The 9,076-nt window shown below is 38.9% G+C and overlaps 1 pseudogene; it reads left to right on the forward strand.

The window, feature by feature from the left end:
• The first annotated feature begins 4,976 nt into the window (after positions 1 to 4,976).
• Positions 4,977 to 6,965, forward strand: LOC101564880 (annotated as a pseudogene).
• The last annotated feature ends 2,111 nt before the right edge of the window (positions 6,966 to 9,076 follow it).

A 9,076-nucleotide genomic window follows, 5' to 3' on the forward strand; every position in this document is an offset into this window, starting at 1 on the left:
AGACAGACAGACAGACAGACAGACAGACAGACAGGAAGACAAAGGGAACCACAAGATTTTAGTGTCTTTATTTTGCAACAACTAAAACTCTTGAGCATATAAAAATGAGCATTTGTCTACAAAAATGGTGAAGACAAAAATTACCAAAGATTAGAAAAATGAAACATTTCTGGGTCAGGAGATATTAGAATTTCACTCATTCACAATAGCACACATATGGGCAAAGACTTTTCCCGGTGTGCTGAGCACCTTTCATATTGCAGAGGATGTGGGAAAAATGACCTGAGACCCAGTGTAAAACACCTATCTATGGGTGATGCCAGAGGGATCTATTTCCATAAGTGAAACACATCTTTGATGCTAAACACATTTAGATCAACAGAAAATTTTAGCATAGCTGTTTAAATTTTCCTTCCAAATTTAAGGGCATGAACTCAGTCTTCTTGATTACATGGCTCACCTCTTGTTGGTAATTGGTTTTAAGTTTCCAGATGTAGAGATACAATTGTCACATAGAGTGATCACTGAGAAGAGCTCCCAGATTTGGTAAAGTCTTTGGATTGACAACTGCTTTTCAGCTTCTAACTCACAGCTGAAATGAAGCAGTGTGGAGTTGGATTTGAGGGGGCCACCTGATGATTGTTACTGGTAGCACAAGAGGCAGAGCTTGAGAAGAATCAGTTTAGAAGCTGTTAGGAACTGTTTGTGCTGTTGAGACTTATTTGTTCTTGTGCAAATTAAGGTTCTCCTGGAGGGCCTCCTCATAAAAGCATTCCTGACATGAATGCATTTTATTTCATCATCAGAGGTGTTTGGAATCTTATCTCTGAAAATGACTGTGGTTCATTTTTGGGAGGCTCTGGTTCTTTGACCATCAGTTTCTGGCTCTGGAGTTAACGATGATGCAATACTCAAAGTCTTCAAGCTTGTCTTTCTGGATTTCCTGATGTACCCTTGGCTGTTCACATCTTTACAGGTTTTCACAAGCATGTTGTTGCTGACAATGGCTCTTGAAACTTTGATGATGCTTCGCTCTTGTACTTATGTTTCTTTATCTTTCTTTTTTTGGTGTGCGTGCTGGGAATCAAACTCAGGAACTTGCACTTTCCATGAAGGTGATGTGCTACTGAGCTATGATCCCATCCACACTAGTTGCGAAGCTGAGGATTGATCCCTGGCACCAGTGCAGATCCCTCAACCAGCCTAGCACAGATCCTCCATCACATGGGCACAGACTTTCTTGTTTCCCCTTTAAGCTTTGTGCCTTCCCAATGGAGATTCGTGAAACAGGCCTACATGAGAAATTGTTATGTGTTCTTGGAATTCAGCTGTACTTGTGGAGGACATTGTTTTAGACTCTAGTTCTTTTATATCTTTTAAAATGTATTTGACATAGGGTCACACTTCACAAATTGGATTCATATTGATCAGACTAATCACCTACATAGGCAAGCTCAGGGACCAGTGCTCGAACCCAGCGACTACATGCTGTGCCTGACCTACCACTGAGCACACTGAGCCAGCCACCTACACTGCATGGTGGTGATCTTCTGTAATCCCTGTGCTTACAGGCTGATAATAGGCTCTAGTTCTAGAGCAGGACATTTTCCAGAGGGATCTGCACCCGCAACTGGATTTTTTGGTCTTGACTCTGTGAACATACTCCATATACTCTCTTTAATATGATGTTTTCGGTGACTATTAAAAAGTTTTGTTTTCTTTTTCTTTTTTTTGTATGCAAAATCAAGCTCAGGAACTTGAGCTTTCTAGGCAGGTTTTTGTGCCAATAAGTTATATTCCCAGACCTAAAAAGAAATCCTCTAAGTTGTGTACCTGGTATTGTATTATTTCATGTTGAAGAGTAAAAACAAAAAAAAGGAAACAAGGGGCTGGGGCGATGGCTCAGTGGACTAAAGTACCAACTTAGAACAAGCTAAGCTAAGCAAAAGCACAGCGACCGCAGTTCATTCCCCAGCACCACATGCCAGCCAGCCCCGCCCCCTGGTGGGCTGAGCTGGCCACACAGACACACACACACACACTCACACACTAAATAAATAAATAAATAATTTTTTAAAAATTATAAAAAAAGAAAGGAAACAAAAAGAAAGACGTACAATACATACATAAGAGATTTTCGATGCAACAATAGCTGATTAAAAATGAATAATGTATTATCTATTTTTGCCATCAAAACTGTTGCTTAGATTAAAAGATATAGTTATACAAGTTTAGACATATGAAATCCATGCCTGGAATGCTTATCATTCTTGTCTTGTAAATGTGTACTTCTTCTATTGCTGTATCAATTATTACAATGCTCTCAGTCAAGTATATGTTTGTTTTTTTAAAAAAAAATAAAACAAAATAAGAGACAAGAAAGACATAGAATAGTTCTGCCACAACATTGTATATGAATAGGTTTCTAAATTTTAGCCTAAAAATGTGTAAATGCGTTATCATACTCTACAGTAATATAAAGTTTAGAAAATCACTCATTGTTAGAAAATACATGTTCCATGATATCTCTAAGGCATCTTGATGTTATGACAGATAGTGATGTTAAGTTCAACTGCCTGGGTTATAGGGTAATAGCATCATTAAGCTTCTCTTCTGGGTAGGTAACAACTTAAGTATGCAGACCAAAAATTAGAGAAAATGAAAGGATACATGGATAGCCAACATTTTTGCCCTAGCCATCCAAGGTCTATGAGAACAGAGGACATAAAAGAACCTGTAATGTAAAATAATATAACTCAATGATGTCCCAAATTTTCTGATCAAGGAGATTATGGGGCCACAGAGGAAAGTTGATCACTAATGTAGAGTATGTATAAGAAGAGTCACATAGAAAGAAAATATTCTCTCAGGTTTTCACAGAGAGAAAATTGATCAAGCAATGACTGTGATTCATCCTGACACTGTCAATAGGTCTACATAATGCTGTACATGCTTTCAGAGTAAATACTGAGGAGATATGACTGACCTTGTCAAATACACAAGTTATAGTTTTAGTTATATAGGTCTTCCTTTAACTTGGTCTTAACAATCCAGCAGAAAAGTTTAAAAACGTGGTATAAAAAAAAGTAATATTCATATGCTGAACTGTAAAGGTTCAAGTCAACAACTTCTGATATTGTCAGTTCTACAGATAACCCACTACCATTATGGACTACTGGTCTATATTGGAATATTTTGCTGAATTCACACACTTACTATATTTTCCTGATAACTGAGCACCAATCACTGATAAAATAATATAAAAAGGGAATATAAATGAAGGACCATTTCGTAGCCAACAAAAAAATCTAGATATATTTATTTGTATGTACAAAATAGGATAGATATACACTACTTTCTCTTAATTAAATGGAAAGAAAGATTTTTGCTAATAGTGTTTGGACAGGATATCATATCTGCGATTGTACTATGAATAACTATTATGAAGATAACAATATGCAATGTATTCAGTATTGTAACTCTTCTACTAATCTGTTTTAAAAGTGTCTCATTGGTATTTGATTCTCAATAAAATTAATAAAAATGTATTACTATAACATATTAATTAATATTAAAATAATATATAACTTTTTTTTAGTTTTGCCAGAGATGGGTATTCTATTGACTTTTAAATATTGAAGGTGCCTGAATTCAGCAAAATAATCCAATATAGTACAGTTGTCTGTAATAATCATGTGTTATCCATAGGACTGGGAATGTCAGAAGTTGTTGACTTGAGCCATTTACAACTCAGCATATTAATATGGCTTTATTTTTCATACCTCATTATTATACCTTTTTTGCTGGATGATTAAGACCAAGATAAAACAAGACCTATATAACAAGAAATGTTACTTTCATAACTGCCAAGTTCAATCAAATCCCCTCAGGGTTTTCCCTGAAACCTTGTACTGCAGTTTATAAATTCTTTGTCAGTTTCAGCCATGCAGATTAATCATGGCCATTGCTTGACCAATTTGCTTTCTGTGAAATCCTGAGAGAATATTTTCTCTCCATGTGGCTCTCCTTAGGCACACTCTACATCGTCGATCACATTGCACTTTGATCTCATAATCTCGTTGGTCAGAAAATTTGGGACATCACTGAGTTATACGTTGTTACAGTACAGGTTTTCTCATGTCCTTAGTACTCTCTTACTTTGAATGGCTAGGGCCATAATGTTGACAATGCAGTATTTTCACATAAGAAACATGTTTCTGAGCTGAACAATTCCTTTCACTTTTTCTTTTTAAATTTTTTTTTCAGATTTCCACGGAAAGAATATGCATAGAAATCTCCAGGCAAACAAAGCTTTTATAAAACATTAAAAGATGAAGACTATTAAAATTAACCCTAATATAGCATTGACTAATAGGAGGCTTAAGTTTTGATAGCATAAATTGTATATATGTTTGTTGCAGCACATGTCTTTCTATGTCATTTTAGGTGTTTTGTTTTATTTGACATATAGATTTAAAAGTACTCATGGTATAGCACAATTATGTTTGGTAGCAGGCTTGAGAGTAATTTTTCAAAACAAAAGCTGCCTACAGTTTTTAAAATCACTCCACCTGCCTCATCAGTTAATTGAACTATCAAAAGATTGATTTCATAAGCATGTTTAATGTTGTTTTTTGCTATAATTTAGGATTTACTTCCTGAGTTATATATAACACGTATGTAGGTTCAAATGTTGTAATTTTGTGATGTGATTCTCAGGAGTCATCAAAAACAACATGCAAGATATATTTAAGGTAAATGTTTAATTTAAAGGTTCTATCTGGAAAAGAATGTTCTTCTTAAAATACTGAAAACTTCTTTGTTAAACATACAAAACTAGAATTAAAAGAAAATCTTTCCAGGTTGCTATATCAACTTGTTAATCTTATCATGAAACAACAGAACATAAATAAGTCTAAATTATGTTGATCCAAAAATTGCATTTTAAGCGTTAAAGAAGAGGTGCGACCACAGCCATGGCTGACATCCAGACCGGCATCTTCACCAAGAACATAAAATGTGGCTCTAGTGCGTGCAGGAGATGGTTTTCCAAAAGTTGGGGAAAGCTGATGAGACAAATATGAACAATTTGAAGCATATGTCCAGAACTTCAAAAGACAAGAGACAGAGGGTAAAAGACTTCAGCGAGAGCTCCGATGGTATTTAGCAGTAATCAAAGGCATAAAAGAGACTTCTGTGAACCCTGCATTAAATCTATGTGCCAGACTGCTACAGGCAGGATGATGTGCAAATGGTTGGTGCAAAATGTGATGTGCTATGAGAAGACTTCCAACAAAAACTAGTGGATTGGTCCTTGTTGATACTGGTTACTTATCTGGACCAATTTCCTGACATAAAGAATCGCATTGTCAAGCACATCAAGAAGCTGGTGGACTATGACAGTGCCTGCCACCATCAGGAAGCACTACAGAGTTCCAAGAGGAAGGATGAGAGTCCGTGCTCTAAGGCAGAAGAATTTCAGAAAGCACAGAAAGTGTTTGAAGATTTTAATGTCTACTTGCAAGAAGAGTTATTTTCACTGTGGTCAAGATGAGTTGGATTTTATGTTAATGCTTTCAAAAATGTTTCCAGCGGAGAGGCCAAGTTTCATAAAGAAATTGTGGCATTTTGCCACAAGCTTTATGATGTGATGACAAAACTTGGTGACCAGCATGCCAACAAGGCCTTCACCATTCAAGGTGCCGCTAGTGATTCAGGTCCTCTAGGCATTGCAAAGACACCATCACCTCCTGAAGAGCCTTCTCCCCTGTCCAGCCAGACAGCCAGTCCATATCACAGACTTGCACCTGCATCTACAACCACAGCACAACCCAGGTCAGCTTTACAGACAGGGTCCAGTCTTCCCACCTCCGCCAAAAGTCACACCAACAAATGGTCTGCAGCAGGAGAAATCAGTGTGACAACACCTTCCCAGGATGAAGCCACTGAAGTAAAAAAGGAGGAGACTCTACTGGATCTGGTCTTTGACCCTTTCAAGCCTGATGTGACAGTGGCAGGCTCTGCTAGAGTGACCCACTCACCCATGTCTCAGACATTGCCTTGGGACCTATGGATGACAAGCACTGATTTGGTACAACTGGCATCTGGTGTTACATTCAATGGGTTCACCCAGCCCCAGGACACATAATTGTTCACAATGCAGGCAGATCAGAGTGTGATCTAGAACATGCCTGATTATAAACAGGGTGCTGCCACAAAGTCTACAGCAGAGAAGCTACCTCCTGCCACCACACCTGCTGTTGTTATGGACCTTGGGCTGGAAGCACAGGCTGAAGACACAGCGGAGGAGGTAATGTTTGGACCTGAACTGGATACTGATGTGGCTGTGGCAACCACAGTGACAGCCAGGGGGCCTTCTGCAGAACAATCAGAGCCTGAGGAAGCAGCTATTCCTACCTGGGAAGGTGGAGGTCCAGAGGAGGCCACAGTCATCACTGAAACAACAGAGGTTATAGACAGTGACAGACCTCAGGCAGCAGCAGAGACAGAAGCAGGAGGAATTCAGGAGAATGTCATCAAATTCTGTGATCATCAAGTCTGCTTCCAACCATGAATGGGAACACAAAATTTCCCTGAATGTAGAAAACAAAGAGAGCCCTGAGGACATGGCTCCTACAGAACCTGTGGACAAGACACTGGAGCTGGCCACAGAGCAGAAGCCCTGGGAGGACACCCAGAGAGAACCTCCTGCAATCCAGTCCTCCCAGGAGCTTTCTCCTAGCTTTCTCAACAAGGTGGAAGCATTGCATGATTTTGAGGCAGCAAATTCTAATGAACTTACTGTCCAAAGGGGGGACATGGTGCTGCTGGTACCCTCAGATTCAGAAGCTGATCAGGATGTGGGCTGGCTAGTGGGAGTAATGGAATCATACTGGCTTCAGTACAGGAACTTGGCTGCCTACAAAGGCCTCTTTCCAGAGAACTTCACCCAGCATCTGGAGTAAGGCTGCAAGTCTTGCAGAAAGAGTTGAATGACTGGGTTTTAAACCTTTGTGACATCCTGAAGAGTTCACTTTTGCTATGACACTGTTAATCATTTACAGCCTGATACCAGACAAAGATTGTAAAGACCTATCTGTAGAACATGTATGTCAAAACAAACAAATGAACAAATGTGAAAAGGAAACATAAGTAAATGAAAAAGAAAAGTGCCCACTTTGTTCCCATGGGGTCCATAACAAGTCGGTTTATTCTTTTACCTAGTTGTGAACATTCTTGTACTTCACTGCCTTTCCCCCCATTCTAAAGTAACTTTATCCAAACTGGACTTTAATTTCTCTGCACCAAGTATGTGATATCCAGTGTCTTCCCTGTAGAAGATATGATGAATTTTTCCCTTATACAACTTGATCTTATTCCCCTGGCTAGGTGTTAACATTCTCTCTCTCTCTCTCTCTCTCTCTCTCTCTCTCTCTCTCTCTCTCTCTCTCTCCTTTCAAGCTTACTGTGTTTAAAATTAATCTGCTGCAAATGTTTTCAATGGTCTTTTCAACACACTTATCTATACATACCTGTGGACACAGTCGCACGTGCTTGTTTCACTAACTGCTGGATCTATATGTATGCAGAAGGCTAAATACACATAGTTGTTTTCTGCTGTTTGCATTGTACTTCTTTGCTGCTCAAGTGTCACTATCACATTCATTGCTCTTACTCTGTCGGGCATTAGAGTCACAGAAAGGCCATCTCATTTTCAAAGCATTCAAAGATATCTGTGATAGTCATGTGCAATTTTCAGGATTTGAGCACAGCACTTCCACACTGCTGTCATTTTGGAGAGATCCAGAATCTTATCATACGTCTTCCAACTGCTCTGGCTGGAGGAAGATGAGTCTGGGAGGAGCAGCTGTGGTCTTCATTCTTGCCTTTAGGAGATTGGCAACAAAATGGAGTATATAAGTTCCACCCCGGGTAAGCAATTTAAAAGAGCTCTTATATATTTCCACCTGTTACTTCTTATGCAACTCATTGCCACAAGTCATCCTAAATAAAAATAGATGGTGTATTCTCTATCCACAAATCTCTTGTAACAGTCATATTTTCAGTGCTGTGTCATAACAAATAAACCTTTGGTAATGTCCAACAATTATCCTAAAAAAGAAAGAATTGAAAAGTACACAAAAGGTACCTTCCAAAATGATGTCAATAATCGCTCTAGGCCCACGGGACCTCTCTGGACTAAAACTCAGGCATGCCACCTGAGTGAGACCCTCTGCCACGCCGATGGGATCCCTGCAACAGTCTGGAGACCCCATCCCAAGCCAGCCCAGTGAAAGAAAACTTCTGCAACACTCTTGGGAATCCCAGATCCAGCCAAAGCCCAGATCGGTCTAGTGTTTGGGAGAGCTACTGTACTCAGCTGTGCTCCCTGAGCCATAGAAACAACAGAGGGATACTACAGGTTCACTGTTGTGCTAGAAGGGCACAACAGGTTTAATTTTAAGGGGTGTAGCAGGATGGAATTGAATACAGAAGCCAGACCCAAGCCAAGCATAACTTTGTAAACTGAAAATTAATAGATGTACACCCGAATTTCAGTAGATGCTAAGGTTATAACAGCACAGAAGCTCTGCAGCAAATGTCAGAGGTTAGTGCTAAAAAAATGACAAAGAGAAGGAGCAAAATGCAATCTCAGGCCTATAGCCCACCCAGAAAATGTGCAGAGGATATTAGCATAGCAGTAATGTATGAATTAGTAGCATCAGAGGTAAAGACACAAGAGCAGAAAGGTACAGAGTAACTTAGAGCAGAATTAACTTCTGAAAAAAAAAGAAATCTCTGAATTCATAGCATTTGAAGTAAAGAATCAAATACAGAAACATTTGGAGGAAACAAAATGCCCAGCCATAACAAGTGCAGAGGACACTAGCTCAGCTGAAAATATGAATTAATAGTGTCTGAAATCTAGAAACAACAACAGAAAGGTATAGAGGAACTCCGATCAGAATTAATTTCAGAAATATAAAAAGAAATCACTGAAATCATGATATCTGAAGTAAAGAATTAAATGGAAAAACATATGAAGGAAATCAGATCAAAAATAATATCTTGGCCG

The sequence above is a fragment of the Octodon degus genome, unplaced genomic scaffold (genome assembly GCF_000260255.1).
Source record: "Octodon degus isolate 3935 unplaced genomic scaffold, OctDeg1.0 scaffold00103, whole genome shotgun sequence".
Taxonomy (NCBI): domain Eukaryota; kingdom Metazoa; phylum Chordata; class Mammalia; order Rodentia; family Octodontidae; genus Octodon; species Octodon degus.